Source organism: Scyliorhinus canicula, chromosome 2 (genome assembly GCF_902713615.1).
Source record: "Scyliorhinus canicula chromosome 2, sScyCan1.1, whole genome shotgun sequence".
In the NCBI taxonomy this organism is placed as follows: Eukaryota; Metazoa; Chordata; class Chondrichthyes; order Carcharhiniformes; family Scyliorhinidae; genus Scyliorhinus; species Scyliorhinus canicula.
The window spans coordinates 240,363,390-240,383,405 of record NC_052147.1 but is presented as its reverse complement, the minus strand read 5'-3'; the positions used below and the strand labels follow the sequence as shown (position 1 = coordinate 240,383,405).

General features: G+C 46.6%; 1 protein-coding gene and 1 pseudogene across 13 annotated transcripts in view; one reads left to right on the top strand and one right to left on the bottom strand.

Moving 5' to 3' along the window:
- Nucleotides 1-20,016, top strand: part of nckap5l (NCK-associated protein 5-like) — an 837,372-nt gene that overhangs the window by 783,830 nt on the left and 33,526 nt on the right. The window lies entirely within an intron of this gene.
- Nucleotides 13,750-15,528, bottom strand: LOC119962480 (annotated as a pseudogene).

The window sequence follows — 20,016 nt, the reverse complement described above, 5'->3', positions numbered from 1 at the left end:
ATTCATACGTTCGAATGCGAGATTTCCTCACTCATGAACAGGGTCCCGTTATCAGTGACCAGTGCTTTAAGAATCCCACCTTTAAGAAGAGCACCTTAATTTCTTGATGGTGGACTTCGATGTGAGGAGGCCATCCCTTATATAATAATATAATCTTTATTATTGTCACAAATAGGCTTACATTAACACTGCAATGAAGTTACTGAGAAAAGCCCCGAGTCACCATGCTCCGACGCCTGTTCGGGTACACTGCGGGAGAATTCAGAATATCCAGTTCACCTGACAAGAACATCTTTCGGGACTTACAACATAGAACATACAGTGCAGAAGGAGGCCATTAGGCCCATCGAGTCTGCACCGACCCACTAAGCCCTCACTTCCACCCTACCTCCATAACCCAATAACCCCTCCTAACCTTCTTGGTCACTAAGGGCAATTTAGCATGGCCAATCCACCTAACCTGCACGTCTTTGGACTGTGGGAGGAAACCGGAGCACCCGGCGGAAAACCACGCAAACACGGGGAGAACGTGCAGACTCCGCACAGACAGTGACCCAGCGGGGAATCGAACCTGGGACCCTGGCGCTGTGAAGCCACAGTGCTATCCACTTGTGCTACCGTGCTGCCCGTGCTGACTTGTGGGGAAAAAAAATGGAGCACTTGGAGGAAACTCACACAGACATGGGGAGAATGTGCAGACTCCGTACAGACAGTGACTCAAGCCAGGAAGCAAACCTAGGACACTGGCACTGTGAAGCTACAGTGTTAACCACTGTGCTACCGTGCCACCCTATATATGTCAAACCATTTAGAATGGGCGCCCAGAAGGATTAGAAATATGGACCCCATAAAAGGCCCAACAAAGTCCTCAAGGTCCTTACCCAGCGACGGCTTGGTCATTCTCAGGGATGAAGAAAGGTCAAAGTGGGGAGCTTCTGGTGCTCCTCACATGCCAGGCATCTTCGCATGACCCGCTTGATGTCCCCATCAAATCCTGGTCACCAGACAAAGCTCCATTCCGACATCTTCATGGATCATAGTGGATGAGCAGCTGGGAGGATGACACCCGCCTCTTCATTTCTGTGAACACCTCCTCCTGTGAAGCTCCCCAGGCCCACTTCTGATTTTTTTCCTTAACAAGATTGAAGGGATCCCAACAGAATGGCCAAATTTGGAATACGCTTCCTGTAATAATGTATGAGAGCCAGAAATGATTGCAATTCCTTAGCAATTTTTGGAGTTGGGATCTCTTTTATAGCCTGAACCTTTCCTTCACCGGGTGCAAGCATTCCTTATCCACCCTATACTCAAATATGTCAGTCTTTATTTGAAAAATGCTCTTGTCTCTCTTCAAGCAGACATTTGCCTGGAAAACATATCTGAGAACCTTATTCCTCATTTTTCTTTCGTCTCTGTGTTGATTGCGTTGATGTCTGCCACGTGTGCTTTATGTACGTTATTCATGATACCAAAAAACAGCTCCACATACCTACCTATATTCAAACTGAACAAAAGTCTAACTAAAAAAAATCTACCAATCTCAATCTGAATTTTCTTTCCAGATTTGAGAATTCCAGATTTCCGCTATCCTTTTGTGAAAAGGTGCTTTCTGATTGCAATCTTAAATGTTCTCGCTCTGACTTTAATATCGAGCACCTTTGCATTAGAGTCCCTCAGCAGGGGAAACATTTATCTGTAATTATCCTATCAAACCCTTTTTGAACATGTCAATGAGATCATCCCTCAACCTTCAGAACTCATGGGAATACCAATCAAGTTCACACAAACTGAACTCATAATGTATCCCTTTTGAATTCAGCATAATACAATGGGATGAAATATAGGAAATGCAAAGAAAATGACAACATTTGTTTTCGGTTCAATATGCCTTTGCGCTTTAATTTGACAAATATGATTAACTGACAGATTTTGTCGATTTAGAACAGTGAATTGTACTGAGTGAAAGATGAAACTGACACACTCAGCTAATTCACCAATCAAGTGGCGGAATGTGTTTATTCCACAACTACTGCGTATATTTTCCCAATAAGGCAGCCATTACAATACTAATGATGTGTAATAATGAATTGGGGCTGGTTTAGCTCACTGGGCTAAATCACTGGCTTTTAAAGCAGGCCAGCAGCACGGTTCAATTCCCATACCAGGCGCCGGAATGTGGCGACTAGGGGCTTTTCCCAGTAACTTCATTGAAGCCTACTCGTGACAATAAGCAATTTTCATTTTTTCATTTTCAGGAAGCAGTGACATTATGTAAATAAGTTACATTACGAGAAAAAGCTAGGTATTACAAAACTATGACCAAGTATGTAGCCTTCTAAGTGTGTTGCAGCGTTTAAAAGACTGCCTTAGATTTATAGCTTGACATGCAAACCTGTAATGTATTGTGCAAATGTAAGGTAAGTTAAGCAGTTGAGAAAGAACCATTTTTTTTGTGATTAATGGAAGAAAGTGTCCAATTCCTTTTTGAATTCAAGATCTATTTTGTAACTGTAGTAAAATTTGTAAAAGTCCATGGGAGAAATTAGAGCAAATATTTGCAAGTTGAAGTAATCTGAACAGCAGCTAGTGAGTAACATGTCCTCCATAACCTTCTAATCTTACTGCCAGGCATATTTCTCCAAAATACCATTAAAATTCAATGGAAGTTTTTTTTCCTCTAACCGTGATTAATGCAGGGTTAAGGGACCATCAAAATGCATTCATGAGTCTGTATTGCTTCCAAAATTATAGATTTCACAAGTTGGTTTTAGTACCTGATTGCATTACACAGCTCCCTGAAAAGTGTCCCTGCTCGATCTTAAATTGGTCATTTTCTTAACTGTTGATATTGTCCTGCAAAATAAATGTACACTGCATTTTCCAGCAGAATGCCAACAGTGCTGGGAAAGAAATGTATTGACCCTTACATTGAGGAATAATTGACAGGATTTTTTTTCATCTTTGCATTTAAAGTCTGTGAAAGCAATTTTTTTTCACGAGCCATTAATTACTCATCCATTCTCACATTTTTAGAAGAACTTCACCCTATAGATTCTTTCTGATGGAGTTGTTTGGGTAGTAAAGATATAGCTACTATAAAAAGTGAATTAATTGCGTGAATTCCATCTATAATACATTGGTTCTGTAATGCACAAGAGATTTGCCTATCAGTATTTAACTTTTCAGAATGACAAATGGGAAGCACTGACCATGAAAGTATATTGGCCAACACTACAAACGTTCACAGTAATAATTTGTTCACTACAAAAAGATCTATATGGTATTTAAATTGAACTTGCAGGATTCAGAACATTAGGTTTCAAAAAAAAATCAAAGGGCTAATAATGGTTTAGTGATTACAACAGAAATATTCTCCCCTAGCTTGCAAGCTGCCTTCAATTGCAAGGACTTTTTAAAATCCAAAATGCATAATCCCAAAACTAAAGACAGACGCCAGTTAAATGGGATCTAATTATTAACCATTTTGCTTTTAGGTGTCTCCTAGAAACCTGAAGACCGGGTCCCTTTATACTGCTCATCAACAGAGAAATATATGTTGGTAGCAATGGAATGAAGTACAAGTTATAGCTACATATTTCTCTGGCATAGAAATCTGCAAACGTCATACTGTGATCTGTCAGCCTGGGTCATAAGTGTGTTGGATGCAATATTGGTTCAGACAACTTTATTTATTTATTTTTAAAATTAATTTAGAGTACCCAATTGTTTCTTTCCAGTTAAGGGGTAGTTTAGCGTGGCCAATCCAGCTAACCTGCACATCTTTGTGTTGTGGGGGTGAAACCCACCCAGACACGGGGAGAATGTGCAAACTCCACACAGCGAGTGACCCAGAGCCAGGATCGAACCCAGGTCCTCCGTGCCATTGGCAGCAGGGCTAACCACTGCGCCATTGTGCCACCCATGGTCCAGGCAACTTTAGACGTGCAAGGCCCCAAAATGAAGCAGGTGGTAGCTGCAAGCCCCTGCAAATTAGTCCTCAATGTAAGGATCAATACATTTCTTTTCCATCAATGTTGGAAAAAACTGCTGGAAAATTCAGTGGGCATTTTTTTGCAGGCCATTACCAACTATTCAGAAAATTACCAATCTTAAATCAAGTAGGGTCACTTTTCAGAGAACTTGCAATGCAATCAGGCAATAAACTAACTTGTGAAATCCTTAATTTATGAAAGCAATACAGGCTCATGAATGTATTTTGATGACCCCTTAACCCAACATTACGCATGGTGAGGAGAAAAAGCAATTTCCATTGAATTTTAATGGTATTTTGGAAAACTAAGTCTGACAGTAAGATTAGAAGGTCGTGGAGGATATGCTATTCACTAGCTGCAGTTCAACTTTATCTTGCCTAATTTCTCCCATGGACTTGTACAAATTTTCTGCAGCTATAAAATAAATTTTGAATTTAAAAGAAGGAACAAATTGGACTTGTTCTTCGTAATTATCAAAAGAATCATGTTCTTCTTCTCAACTGCTTAATTGTTAGGCTCTCTGAACATGCAAGTTGTGGCCCTAGGCCAATTGTAGGAGCCCAGATGGAAATTTCATGTAAAATCGAGAGAGTTTGCACCATGTATTCTCTGGGAGGCAGTGGCATAGTGGTGATGTCACTGGACTAGTAATCCAGATAGCCATGTATAATGCTCTGGGGACCCAGGTTAAGTCCCACCTAGGCAGATGGTTGAATTAATAAAAAATGTGGAATTAAAAGTCTGATGAATTGGTTGTTGTAAAAACCCATCTGGTTCAGTAATGCCCTTGAGGGAAGGAAATATGTTATCTTTACCTGGTCTGTCCTACATGTGACTCCAGACCGACAGCAATGTGGTTGACTCTTAAATGCCCTCAGGGATGGCCAATAAATGCTGGTGCAGCCTACACACCATAAACGAATAAAGAAAAAACAAATAGACTCCTGAATGCCACTCACCAAAGAGTCCAGTATATATTTAGTTTTGTGAACGCAGGAGAAACGGAAGTGCCCAGGAGCAACAGAAGTGCCCTTGGGGTCCACGAAAAATTTACAGTCTGGTGCCAGTGCATTGAATGATCCTGTTCATCATCACCCCTTTCATCCCAGACCCAACCAGGCAGCTAGTGCCACACAAAGCAGGCCAATTCCCCACCTTTCCCAGCCAGTCCATTTTGAGTATAAGTTGGATTTCTCATTGATGCACTATCAATTACAACGAGACGAGAGTAGAGTGTAATCTAGGCTTTATTAAGCAGAGTGTGTAGCCTCCTGCAGCTGCTGCCGAAATGGCTGCAGCTCGGTGCGTACACACATTTATACTCCGTCTACTGGGCAGGGATCTACCCCCGTACCTGCAGTACAGGAGCCTTACCGTATTACATCTCATATGCGATATGTACAAAAATGGTGACTACCACATTCAACCCCTGTTTAAAAAAGAGTCCAGTGGGGGTGGTGGAAAAACTATTTACATGCATTTTAAGATTAACATTTTGGAGAAAGTTCACAAATTCAGCCGATTGGGTGCCTTGATCCTCCGTTGTGAGCGCCGCAGTCTCGGTGGGATGCAAGCATCGGCTCGATCGCCGGTGACTCCGGGAGCGTACAGAGCTCATCTTCATCCCCAGGTGGGACCAAGGAGAGGACGGATTGTCCTGGAGCGGGGGCTGTGGTGAGGTGCGCGGGGGTGGGGATGGGTTGCACTGCGGTGGGGGGGTGGGGGGGGGGGGTGGAGGGATGGCAAACCAGCTGGTGCCAGGTCCCTGAGGGAGACTGTGTCTTGGCGGCCGTCGGTGCGGGTTAGCATGGAGTAGCTGTGCCCTCTCGACCATGGGTCCATCTTGTGGAGCCGCATGTGCTTGCGGAGGAGAACGGGTCCTCGAGCTGCCAGACACGTTGTGAGAGAAACCCCAGACTTCCTGGTGAAGGCAAGGAGACGTTCATGGGGCGTTGTATTAGTCGCAGTGCAAAGTAGCGATCGGATGGAGTGAAGGGTGTCAGGGAGAACCTCCTGCCAGTGGGAGACCGGGAGAGTTTTGGACCCTAGGGCCAGCTAGACGGCCTTCCAGACCGTCCCATTCTCCCGCTCCACCTGCCCGTTTCCCCGGGGGTTGTAGCTGGTCGTCCTGCTCGAGGCGATGCCCTTGCTGAGCAGGTACTGACGCAGCTCATCACTCATAAAGGATCCCTGGTCGTTGTGGATGTAGGCGGGGAAACCGAACAGGGCAAAGATGGTGTTGAGTGCTTTGATGTCTGTGGCAGACATCATATTGGGGCATGGGACGGTGAAGGGGAATCTGGAGTATTTGTCGACCACATTAAGGAAGTACGTGTTTCGGTCAGTGGATGGGAGGGGCCCTTTGAAATCCACGCTGAGGCGTTCAAAGGAGCGGGAGGCCTTCACTAGATGTGCACGGTCTGGCCGGTAGATGTGCGGTTTGCACACCGCGCAGACCTGATAGTCTCTGCCCTGACCTCCTCAATGGAGTAGGGCAGATTGCGCGCCTTTATGAAGTGAATCAAACGGGTGACCCCTGGGTGAAAGGGAGCGTTGTGTAGGGTCCGGAATTGGTCCACTTATGCGCGAGCATATGTACCTCAGGATAGGGCATCGGGGGGCTCGTTGAGCTTACCAGGGCGATACAAAATCTCGTAATTGTAGGTGGAGAGCTCGATCCTCCACCTCAAGATTTTATCATTTTTGATCTTGCCCCGCTGTGTGTTATTAAACATGAAGGCAACTGACCGTTGGTCAGTGAGGAGAGTGAATCCCCTGCCGGCCTGGTAATGCCTCCAATGCTGCACAGCTTCTATGATGGCTTGGGCCTCCTTCTCGACGGAGGAGTGCCGAATTTCGGAGGCATGGAGGGTTCGTGAAAAGAATGCAACGGGCCTGCCTGCCTGGTTGAGGATGGCGGCCAGAGCGACGTCTGAATCATTGCTCTCAACTTGAAAGGGGAGCGTCTCATCGACCGCGTGCATCGCGGGCTTGGCGATGTCAGCCTTGAGACGGTTGATGTCCTGGTGAGCCTCGGCCGTCAGGGGGAAAGTGGTGGAGTGAATGAGTGGGCGGGTCTTGTCCGCATAGTTAGGGACCCATTGGGTGTAGTATGAGAAGAACCCCAAGCATCGTTTGCGGGCCTTGGGGCAGTGGGGGAGGGGTAGTTCCATGAGGGGACGCATGTGATCGGGGTCGGGCCCTAGAACTCCATTTTGCACCACATAGCTGAGGATGGCTAAGCAGTTGGTGCTTATCACGCACTTCTCCGAGTTGTACGTAAGGTTGAGGAGTTTGGCCGCATGGAGGAATTTGGAAAGGTTAGCGTCGTGGTCCTACTGGTCTTGGCCGCAGATGGTGACGTTATCCAGGAACGGGAAGGAGGCCTGCAGTCCGTACCGGTCAACCATTCGGTCCATCTCCCGTTGGAAGACTGAGACCCCATTAGTGACGCCGAAGGGAACCCTAAGGAAGAGGTAAAGGCGGCCGTCCGCTTCAAACGCAGTGTACGGGCGGTCCGCCTTGCGAATGGGGAGCTGGTGGTAGGCAAATTTCAGGTGCACTGTCGAGAAGACCCGGTACTGTGCAATCTGATTGACCATATCAGATATGCGTGGGATGGGGTACGCATCGAGCTGCGTGTTCCGATTGATGGTCTGACTGTAGTCAACGACCATCCTGTTTTTCTTCCCAGTTTTCACAACTACCACTTGATCTCCAGGGGTTGTTGCTGACCTCGATGATACCTTCCCGCAGCAGCCGCTGGACCTCAGACCTGATGAAGGTCCTGTCCCGGGCACTGTACCGTCTGCTCCTGGTGGCGATGGGTTTGCAATCTGGGCTGAGGTTGTGAGATCACATACAGTAAGGGGTGGTAGGGGCCTGCCAAATTTCAGAGTGAGACTTTGAAGATTGCACTGGATGTCCAGGCCAAGTAGCAAGGCAACGCAGAGGTTTGGGAGGACGTAGAGCCGGAAGTTGCAGAACTCTATGCCCTGGATGGTGAGGGTGGCAGTGCATTACCCCCGGATCGCCACGGTGTGGAATCCGGAGGCCAGAGAGATTCGTTGTGTGATGGGGTGTACCGCAAGGGAGCAGCGCCTTACCGTATCAGGGTGGATGAAGCTCTCTGTGCTCCCGGAGTAAAGAAGGCAGGATGTCTTGTGCCCTTCGACTTTTATCGTCGACGACGCGGTTGCGAGGTTGTTCGGCCCGATGAGGTGCCCGACGAGCAGGGGTCCTGAGGTGTGGAAGGTGGCGGTGCCCACGGGGAGCACGTGGCAGGTGGCGTTAAAGATGGTGTCACCCACGGGCCGCACTAGGCCTGATGGGGGGAAGATGGTGGCGCCCACGGGCCGCACATGATCTGAGACGAGGAAGATGGCGGCGTCCACGGGCCGCACGTGGTTTGCAGGGGCGAAAATGGCGACGCCCACGGGTCGCACGTGGGGGGTGCAGGAACAATGGGCCTGGTTACAGCGGCGATCGAGGGGGCCTGGCACACAGCAGCGAAATGTCCTTTCTTCCCGCAGGCCTTGCAGAGTGTGCTCCGCACCGGTTTGAGCTGCCGGGGGTGCTTTGTCTGTCCGCAGAACTGGCACTTTGGTCCCCCGGGGTTGGCTACCGCCGCGCGGCGCAGACTTTGGGTTGGCTGGGGGCGGTCGCTGGTGGGGTGAAAGATGGGGCGGTCGCTGGTGGGGTCCATGATGGGGTGTTCGCTGGTGGGGTCCACGATGTCCAGGAGGGGGGGGGGGGCGCCGTGCGGTGGGGGGGGGGGGGGGTGGCGTAGGCTTGTACATTACCGGAGGCGACCGTGAGTGAGATCGCGTGTTTCATGGTCGCCGCGAGGTCAAGGGTAGCCCCTTCTAAGAGGCGCTGGTAGATGTATGCCGACCCTATTCCCGTAACGAAAGCGTCCCTGATTAGTTCAGAATGTTCAACGGCCAAAACGGCCTGACAATCGCAGTCCCTCGCCAGGGCATGCAGGGCACGCCAGAAATCTTCAACAGACTCACAGAGTTGATGCCCCGTGTACAGAAAGTGCCTGGCGTAGAGTTTGTTGGTGTGCTGGGTGTAGTTCTCTTTCAGAAGCGCCATGGCCTCAGCGTAGGTAGGCGTGTCCCGGATGAGGGGAAAGATATCGGCGTTCAGCTGTGTATACAGGATCTGGAGTTCCTGTGACTCTGTGGGTGGTTCTGTCGCAGATCTGATGTCGGCTTCAAAGCAAGCTGGCCAATGGGCGAAGGCTGATTTGGCGTTGTCTGCTTGAGAGTGCAGCTGAAGGCAATCTGCCTTGATGCGGAGGTCCATTGTTGTAAAATCTTTGCTTAATAAATTGATGCACTATCAATTACAGTGAGATGAGAGTAGAGTGTAATCAAGGCTTTATTAAGCAGAAATGTGTAGCCTCCTGCTGCTGCTGCCAAAATGGCTGCAGCTCAGTGAGCACACACATTTATACTCCGCCTGCTGGGCGGAGTCAGCAGGCCAGGGATCTACCCCCCTACCTGTAGTACAGGAGCCTTAGCATATTATATCTCATATGTTATATGTGACTACCACAGTCATCACTTTCCTTATTAAAGTGCTTTGTAAGGAGCTAACATTTCTGATCAGCTCCTGAAGAAATAACAGCAATCAGAAAATAGGTTTTACGTGTCAACATCATGAAAGTCATTTGGGATGATTTACATTTCACTAAGGTTCCAATTTTTAGCATAATTAGAGCAGCAAAATAAATGTTTTTTTTTTAATTGCGCTGAAATGGTACCAATCGGCACTTCCACATGAAGCCGGGAGGATCCTAACACCATAATGCAAAACTGGACATGCTGGTTTAAGGGCCCAAATGTCATTTTGTTTTCCATTAATATCACTGTCATTGTACAGCCTCCCAATAATTCATGGGTGATACAAGTTGGGAGGGCGGCATTTTTAGTTAAATGAAAAGTTGCTGCTATGAAAGTCACTAGAAATGTCTTTCTATTTTAAATTTCTTTAATTAATATTTTTATTGGCTTTTTAAAAATGTTTAAGACAATTTACATTTCACATATTTAACTAACATTTAACAACTCCTTCCTCAACCCAAAAACAATTAATCAATTAATTAACTACCCCCCCTCTCCCCCCCCCCCAGCTGTTGACTGAGGCTAATTTTTTTTTTTTTTTTTTTATAAATGTATTTATTCAGTTTTCATATTTTATATTGAACAAATTACAAATTGTTAGGAGAGAGAAACAAAAAAAAAAAACAAACACGCAAAAATTAACATACATATTTACAGGTAAGCATCTTCGTAGTAGTAACTGCGCCCCCCCCCCCCCCCCCCCCAACATGTTTATTTAGTTTGGTTTTGGGCCTTAGCTAGCCATCGAACCCCCGTAACGAACCTGTAGCCCCCCCCCCTCCCGCTACCTTCCCCCGACTATTCTTCCTCTTGTACATTGGCCACAAATAGGTCCCGGAACAGTTGCATGAATGGCTCCCACGTTCTGTGGAAGCCGTCGTCCGACCCTCGGATGGCAAATTTGATTTTCTCCATTTGGAGAGATTCCGAGAGGTCGGACAGCCAGTCCGCAGCTCTGGGCGGTGCTGCTGACCGCCAGCCAAACAGGATTCTACGGCGGGCGATCAGGGAGGCAAAGGCAAGGGCGTCCGCCCTCCTCCCCAGGAATAGATCTGGCTGTTCTGAAACCCCGAAGACCGCCACTATCGGGCATGGCTCCACCCTCACTCCCACCACTTTGGACATAACCTCGAAGAAGGCTGTCCAGTACTCCACGAGTCTGGGGCAAGACCAGAACATGTGGGCGTGGTTGGCCGGGCCTCTTTGGCACCGTTCACATCTGTCTTCCACCTCCGGGAAGAACCTACTCATACGGGTTCTTGTTAAGTGGGCTCTATGTACCACTTTTAGTTGCGTCAGGCTGAGCCTTGCGCACGTGGAGGTGGAGTTGCCCCTATGCAGTGCTTCGCTCCAGAGTCCCCACCCTATCTCCATCCCCAGGTCGTCCTCCCATTTCCTCCTTGTTGCGTCCAGTACGGTGTCGTCCCTATCTACCAGTCGTCATACATGTCACTACAGTTCCCTTTCTCTAGGATACTTGCGTCCAGTAGGTCTTCCAGTAGTGTCTGTCGTGGCGGTTGTGGGTACGTCCTTGTCTCCTTTCGTAGGAAGTTTTTGAGCTGCAGGTACCGTAGCTCGTTCCCCCCAGCTAGCTGAAATTTCTCTGTCAGTTCGTCCAGTGTTGCGATCCTGTCGTCCGTGTATAGGTCCCTGACTGTCAGTGTCCCCCCGTCCTGCCTCCACCTTTTGAAGGTGGCGTCGGTCAGTGCTGGTTTGAACCTATGGTTGTTGCAGATGGGAGCCCTGTTCGACATTTTGGTCAGGCCAAGTTGCTGCCGCAGTTGGTTCCAGGATTGGAGGGTGGCTGTCACCACTGGGCTGCTGGAGTGTTTTTTGGGTGGGGATGGGAGTGCTGCCGTGGCGAGGGCCCGGAGGGAGGTTCCCATGCAGGAGGCCTCCTCCGCACGCACCCACTCAGCTTCTGGCTCCTGGATCCATCCCCTTACTCGCTCGGCTGTTGCTGCCCAGTGGTAGAATTGTAGATTCGGGAGGGCTAACCCTCCCCTGGTTTTTGTTTTTTGTAAGACCTTCTTTGGGATCCTAGCATTTTTACCCCCCATACGAACGCCATGATGAGTTTGTCCAGCGCTTTGAAAAAGGCCTTGGGGATGTAGATCGGAATGGATCTAAACAGGAAGAGGAACCTGGGCAGTACGTTCATTTTGATCGTCTGAACTCTCCCCGCGAGGGAGAGCGGGAGTGTGTTCCATCTTTGCAGGTCCTTTTTAACTTCCTCCGTCAGGCTGGTGAGGTTCCATTTGTGGATCCCTTTCCAGTCATGGGCTATTTGGATCCCCAGGTAGCGGAATTTATGTCGGGCTTGTTTGAACGGCAGCCCCTTTAGTGCTGCCCCCCCCCCCCCCCCCCCCCCCCCCTTGCGGGTGTAATGGGAAGATCTCACTTTTGCTCATGTTGAGTTTGTAGCCCGAGAAGGCTCCAAACTCTTTCAGGAGCGCGATGATTCCGTCCATGCTGCTTTGTGGGTCCGAGATATAGAGGAGCAGATCATCCGCATAGAGTGAGACTCTGTGCTCTCTACCTCCCCTTCGGATCCCCCTCCAATTTTTTGCTGCCCTGAGCGCGATTGCTAGCGGTTCAATTGCTAGTGCAAACAGCAGCGGGGACAGTGGGCATCCTTGTCTGGTGCCCCTGTGCAGCTGGAAGTATTGGGAGTTGGTATTGTTGGTCTGTACACTCGCCATGGGAGCGTTGTACAGGAGCTTTACCCAAGCGGTGAACCCTGTTCCAAACCCGAACCGCTCCAGTACCTCTATGAGGTATTTCCACTCGACTCTGTCGAAGGCCTTTTCTGCGTCCAGGGAGACGATCACCTCTTGTGTTCTCTCCCCGGAGGGGGTCATTATCACGTTCAGCAGGCGCCTGATGTTCGCGGTCAGCTGTCTACCTTTGACAAAGCCCGTCAGGTCCTCTGTGACCACCTCAGGTACACAGTCTTCTAGCCTTTTGGCTAGGATTTTGGCCAGTATTTTGGCGTCTGCATTCAGCAGAGATATGGGTCTGTATGACCCACATTCCGTTGGGTCTTTGTCTTTCTTAGGTATCAGCGAGATTGAGGCCTGTGCTAACGTGGGTGGCAACGTGCCCCTAGCTAGCGAGTCTGTGAACATCTCCCGCAGGTGCGGGGCCAGCGCTGTCGCAAATTTTTTGTAGAAGTCCGCCGGGAATCCGTCCATTCCCGGCGCCTTCCCCGCCTGCATGGAGCTAATGCTCTCCATGATCTCTCCCAGTGCTAGTGGTGCTTCCAGATCCCGTTTTCTGCCCTCTCCCACAACTGGTATGTTCAGTCCGTCAAGAAACCGGTTCATCCCAGCCTTCCCCGTTGGGGGCTCTGAGGTGTACAGCTCTTGGTAGAAGGCCTTGAAGGTTTTGTTAATCCTCTCTGGTTCTGTTTCCAACTTGCCTCTGGTATCTCTGATTTGCGCAATTTCTCTGCTGGCTGCCTGCTTTCTCAGCTGGTGGGCCAACAGGCGGCTGGCTTTGTCTCCGTGTTCGTATAGGGCCCCGCGTGCCTGGCGGAGTTGGTGTACTGCTTTCCTGGTGGAGAACAGGTCAAAGTTCCTTTGTAATTCTTTTCTCTCCGCCAGGAGTTCTACAGTCGGGGCCTCAGAGTATTTATGGTCTACCTCCAGTATGGAGTCGACCAGCTTCTGCCTAGCCACCCTTTCCTCCCTATCTCTTTGCGCTTTGTAGGCTATGATTTCCCCTCTTAGTACGGCCTTAAGCGCTTCCCAGAACGTGGAGGGTGAGACCTCCCCGTTTTGGTTGATCTCAGTGTACTCCGCTATGGCCTGCGCTATCCTTTCGCTGAAGGCCTTGTCAGCTAGTAAGGCACCGTCCAACCTCCATTTGGGGCGCTGGGCCCTTCCCGTCTCTAGCCGCACATCCATGTAGTGTGGAGCGTGGTCTGATATCACAATTGCGGAGTATTCCACCTTGTCTATCTCTGGAAGCACCGTTTTCCCCACCACAAAGAAGTCAATTCTGGTGTACACGTTGTGTACTGGGGAGAAGAAAGAGAATTCTTTCTCCCCCGGGTGGGCGAATCTCCAGGGGTCTACTGCTCCCATCTGCTCCATATAGAGGCTAATTTTTTTAACGTTTACAATTTAGTTTTCATCAACGTTAAGTGTCTGCAGGCCTTTGTAGCATGTGACGGGAACGTAAGTTACCAATGTGTGGAGTTTGTTCGGAGAGTCCTAATCCTCAATACGCTTTCTGGATAAAAGCACACGAATGTGATATGGAACATTCCTTACACTTTTGTCCCAAACAGCCTTGTTCAATTGAGAATCAACGCAGACATCTGGAATGCCCATCTCCTTCACTGCAAATCTATGGATCTCCTTAAGAGATGGGGAGCATGTCCCTTCAAATCCACAGCATGGATGTGCTTGTATACATTTATTGTATATTCCCTCGTAACCACCTCGTTGAATGCAGAACGGCCCTTTTTATTCTTTCCACCTTTCTTAACAGGAGCCACCTTGTCGGGGAAATGTCAGAAAGGCTGAGGGTAATTTTTTAAAATATTAATTTACAGGATGCCGATGTCGCTAGTTGGGTCAGCATTTATTGTCCATCACTAGTTGCCCTTCAGAAGGTGGTGGTGAGTTGCCTTCTTGAACAGCTGTAGTCTTTGAGGTGTAGGTGCACCCAATGTGCTGTTGGGAAGGGAAAACGTGGCATTGGACCACTTTCTCTTTGCAATTGTGGTCTGCAGACCAACTGACATTATGTTTGTGCTGCAATCTGGAAACAGACACAGGGGAAGATATTGAGATCAGCGATGATCTTGACTACAGCAGACAAGCGCTAGTTCTGGCAATTAGCAGTAGGTCTTGCAATGAGAGATGATGCAACACTGGAGATGCACAAGTTCTATATGTTCTATAAGGCTGAGAGGTGACTTAATAGAGACATATAAGATAGTCAGAGGGTTAGATAGGGTGGACAGTGAGAGTCTTTTTCCTCGGACGGTGATGACCAACACGAGGGGACATAGCTTTAAATTGAGGGGTGATAGATATAGGACAGATATCAGAGGCAGTTTCTTTACTCAGAGAGTAGTAGGGGTGTGGAACGCCCTGCCTGCAACAGTAGTAGACTCGCCAACTTTAAGGGCATTTAAGTGGTCACTGGATAGACATATGGATGAAAATGGAATAGTGTAGGTCAGATAGGCTTCAGATGGTTTCACAGGTTGGCGCAACATCGAGGGCCGACGGGCCCGTACTGCGCTGTAGTGTTCTATGTTCTATGTTCCTTGTGTAATGCCCTGCTGAATAACTAGAGGCATAATGATCTGGCTTAATACCCTCCTGGACTGGAAGGGTTCCTGTGACCTCTCATGCTGACTGCCTTGGGTTATCCCTTGGCCCTTGTATTGCTCATAATACTTTAAAATGCATTTCCATGCGTGAAGAAAGATGTGCGGGTCTACAATTTGATGGATCATCTCTCCCCTTTTTGAAAGTGGGAGACACATTTACTACCTTTCAATCCTGATTCCAATCAACTGTGCAAAATATCCATGAGAGAACTCTAGGTTTGAGGTAATTATTTCAGAAACCAATGAAGGACGTTGTCAGAGGTCTCAGCAGTTTCACCAATGTGTGATAAATATTCCTGCATTTTTTTCAATGGACACATTCCAGACATACGAACAGAAAACTTTGCTCTTTGCGTTATTTCCCCAGGTATATTTTCCAATGTGATCCCTTCTTGCACCGTTATCAGTTTCCTGGCATTTGTCAGTTTATTTTTTTATTGATTTCCTTATCGTTTTTTCATTCCTGACCATTCAAACATTTTTTTGTGGTTTCCCTTTCTCTCTACTTGCAACTTTACCAAGAAACCAAGTTTACCTCAGCTTCTGGCTTAAACATCCTTCAACCATTCTTGTGTTGTGGCTGCGGCAGTGTGTACTACTTACACCAGCACGCCAATGCTTCTTTGTCAGCCTGACTCAAACTGATGACCTCCACCATCCAGAAGGACAAAGACTTAGCGGATTCATGGAAATAAAACCACCTCAATGGTTTCCTCCCAAGTCAAACACCAGCCTGATTTGAATACATATCACCGTTCCTTCATTGCCACAAGATCAAATCTTGGAACACCTTACCTGATGATACTGTGGAAATACCTTTACTACATGCACTGCAGTGGTATAAGAAGGCCAACATTCACTATCTCAAGGGTAAGACAGTATGGACAATAAATGCCAACCTTGCAAAAGATTCCCACATGCCAAGAATGTTTTTTTGTAATGAATAATCTCACTCTTGTATATCTGGTATCTGGATGTGATATATCTGGAATTTGGTAGGAATAACAGCAAAAGGGATTATTAATTAAATGATAAAATATCAGAACATGCTGCTGTGCAGAGAGACTTGGGTGTGCTAGTGCATGAGTCACAAAAAGTTGGTTTGCAGGTGCAACAGGTGATTAAGAAGCAAATGCAGTTTTGTTCTTCATTGCTAGAGTGATGGAATTTAAGACTAGGGAAGTTCTGCTGTAATTGTATAAGGTGTTAGTGAGGCCACACCTGGAGTATTGTGTTCAGTTTTGGTCTCCTTACCTGAGAAAGGATGTACTGGTGCTGGAGGGTGTGCAGAGGAGATTCACTAGGTTAATCCCAGAGTTGAGCGGGTTGGATTACGAGGAGAGGGTGAGTAGACTGGGACTGTACTCGTTGGAATTTCGAAGGATGCGGTGGGATGTATAGAAACATATAAAATTATGAAGGGAATAGATAAAATAGATGCGGGCAGGTTGTTTCCACTGACGGGTGAAAGCAGAACTAGGGGGCATAGCCTCACAATAAGGGGAAGAAGATTTAGGACTGAGCTTAGGAGGAACTTCTTCACCCAAAGGGTTGTGAATCTATGGCATTCCTTGCCCAGTGAAGCAGTTGAGACTCCTTTATTAAATGTTTTTAAGATAAGGATAGATAGCTTTTTGAAGCATCAAGGGATTAAGGATTATGGTGTTTGGGACGGAAAGTGGAGCTGAGTCCACAAAAGATCAGCCATGATCTCATTGAATGGCAGAGCAGGCTCAAGTGGCCAGCACTGCTGTCTCACAGCTCCAGGAGTGCCAGTTCAACTCTGGCCTTGGGGACTATCTGTTTGGAGACTGTGTCTTTGTGGGTTTCCTCCGGTTTCCTCCCACTGTCCAACAATGATGTGCAAGTTTGGTGGATTGGCCATTCTAAATTACCCCTTAGTGTTCAAAAGGTTAGGCCAGGTTACTGGGTTTACGGGGCTAGGGTGGAGGCGTGGCCTTAAGTGGGGTACTCTTTCCAAGGGCCGTGCAGACTCAATGGGCTGAGTGGCCTCCTCCTGCACAGTAAATTCTATAAATCACGGATCCGAGGATAGGAAATGGTTCACGTTTCAAAGAATGTTTCTGTGCTTCAAATCGTCACCAAGAAAAGTGAGGCCGGAAGCTCTGAACATCCCATTCAAACCCAGTGTAATGTTAACAGCTCTAAAAAATCTCTTTGTATTTGACTGTTGTGACCTGGAGACATCACTGAACTTATACTGTTGTGGAAACATCTGAGTTGGATGATGATCCTGTGTTTGTTGCAATCTAATGCTTTGCATGCCAAATAAGCTTTCATATTAGCTGTGAGCTATTTCTCTTTTCATCAGTCAAACTGTTAATTTCAAACTAATGTGATAGGCATTTGGGTTAATCATCTCCATTTGCTTTCATCCACTTAAAACAGATCATACATTTGTTTTTCTCTGATATTTAGTGGCTAATACAAAATTCCTTTTTTTATGTAGTTGGAAGCAAATATACTTCTCAATCTCCTTATTTGACAGAGGCCAGTAAATCATTTCTCTAGCTTTCCTAAAGTCAAATATGATGCGGCTTGAGTGAGCTGTCTGCCTTATCTCTTCTCTCACATGCAACAGCATAACTGCTCTAAGTCCCGTGAATAACGATCTATCCTTTCATTCATCTTTCACAGAGAAACAAGTCGCAATCTGGGGTTGGCACATCTCTCGAGTCAGACCATCCATTGCTTGTCATTTTCAGCTACTTCAGATCTTAACCTACTCCACAAGCATCCTAACTGTGCTCATTCCTTCCTCACTCAAACAGGAATTAGGACTGTAGATTGATATTTCTATGAGCTTTTTCAGTCACTAACGTTACATCGATTAATATTGTCATGACCCCTGGACTAGAGACAATCCCAGCTCCCTTGACTCCGAGTCACAACACAATTGAAATTAACACCTAATTCCTAAAGTATACGTGAAGTCTTTGGTCTTTTGCGGCCCAATAATTACAGTCACCAGGTTTGTAATTTAAACATAATTAAATTTTATTAATAACAATAACTAATTGATTGCAGCAAATGCAATTGGTTCACTGTTTCCTAATTCCAAATCTTGCTTCTTGAATTCACCTCACCCTCTAAACACACACAAGACAGACAAACACAGAGGGAAAAGAGTGGGGTAAAGAAAATATCACTAGAAGTGAAAAGATAAAAATCTCTGTTTCAGATGGACATCTTCCAGTACATCTTTCTTTTCAGTCTACGTCTTCAGTTGGGTGTTTTTGCTTTCATTCCGTAATGGTTTTCACTGCAGATTCTTCAGGTTCTCAAAACTTCTCTTCAGATTCAAAACAAACAGACAAATAACCCTTTTTGGAGAAAGTGAGAGAGAGAGAGAGAGCTATGCACAGCTTCTTCTCTTGGTGTCCAGGAAAGCTCTGTTTCCTGGATGCTCTAAAAACCTCCTACCTAACCTAAACCAATCAGTTTATGTCACCGGGCAGAATAGCGTCTTTGGTCTTTCCATTGGTCACGAACCAATCAAACCGAATTCCCCCGACCTCTCAGTTGCCAGAAAGTCTGAGTTCTTCTGTTAAAAATCTAAATCGTCACCATGGTATATTGTTTTGCAACGTTTGAGTTCCTCACTTCCTCTGCTCGCCTGAAAGCTATATGTCCATTAAATATCCATGGATCAAAAATGATAATGATTAAGTAAAAGAAATGGTAAATAAGAGAATCAACAGGAGGGATCCATACTATATAACTTTCTCATTTACTGTCTTTCCCGCTATGTGAGGTAGGTACACTGTATTTAACATGTAAGGGGAAAAATCTTCCTTGCCTCTCTGGTAGACAATAATAAATTTATACTTTTGAAATTGGAAAATTATTCTCTGAAGCTATGTAGGTTCACTAATCCTGCATCATAGTTTTCTTTTCAAAACATATCACTTAAATCTTTGCAGACCAAAGGCAATAGCTAAGAGATATATTTCAAATGTCAGAGACCTTGAGACATAAGGCGCAAGATAATATTCTTACATGAGGTACATTCCCATTCTTTCCTCCAATGCAATGTACTGTTTTAAAGCATACACTTCTTTCTTGCATTTATCGTTTTCCTAATCTTCATTCAGATGCATCAAATTGTAGAGCTACATGTTCATCAGTAGGAGCATCAACCTCTGACAACTTCATGGAAAACCAATAGAGATGATTGATCATTCCAAGGGTTTACTGATGTCTTGTTTGTCAGTAGAAGATGACACCTTAAACACTTCTTCAACTTTAGCTTGACCTGGATTTAGTTCACCTCCAGAGAGTTGGCTCAAAACTGATGAGTTGTATGACCTTCTCCCTGGCCACATCATTCTATATTTCATGTCTCACTCCTTGAATTAAATTTCATACTTGTTGTATTTGGCATCATTTTGTTGGCATTTGTTTTACTAGAACATCTAGATTTCACTTATGGTATTCCTCAGCAAGGTTACAACTAAAATCTCATTTGGTAGTGGGACCACAGCAACTATTTTACCAGATTCAGCCAATTTAATGATCAACGTCAGACTTCCATCTAATTGAAGATTCCACCTCCTCTCTGAGGCTCTAGCCCAGTCAGAGGGTCAGCAGCCTTGGCAGCACCACGGTGGTTGCTGTAACAGCTGTAGGGGGGAGGATAGGTTACTCATAGGTAAGTTGGAACTTAAACCACGGTCAGACAGGCAGACCATGGCGTTGAGTGGGATAACCCACTATGTTGGCAACCATAACCATGGCCCTCTCTAACCATGGACTGACCAAAAAGGAAGCTGCCCCCAGGAGGCCTCCTAAATGTATCTGGTGATCTCCTCATGTAGAGAGGGGCCATCCCCCCACCAGTAAGATGGCTGTTTTTTAGCCACTGAATTGACCACCTACTTTCATTTTATGAGTCCTCCCAAAAGAGCACAGTGGGATGGGTAAAAATCCTGGAAATGGAGTTTGGTCTGAAATGTCTTGGACTGTAAAAGATATGTGTGGTTGTTTGTTTCTTCCACATTGTGTTGAAAAGGTAATTAGCAGA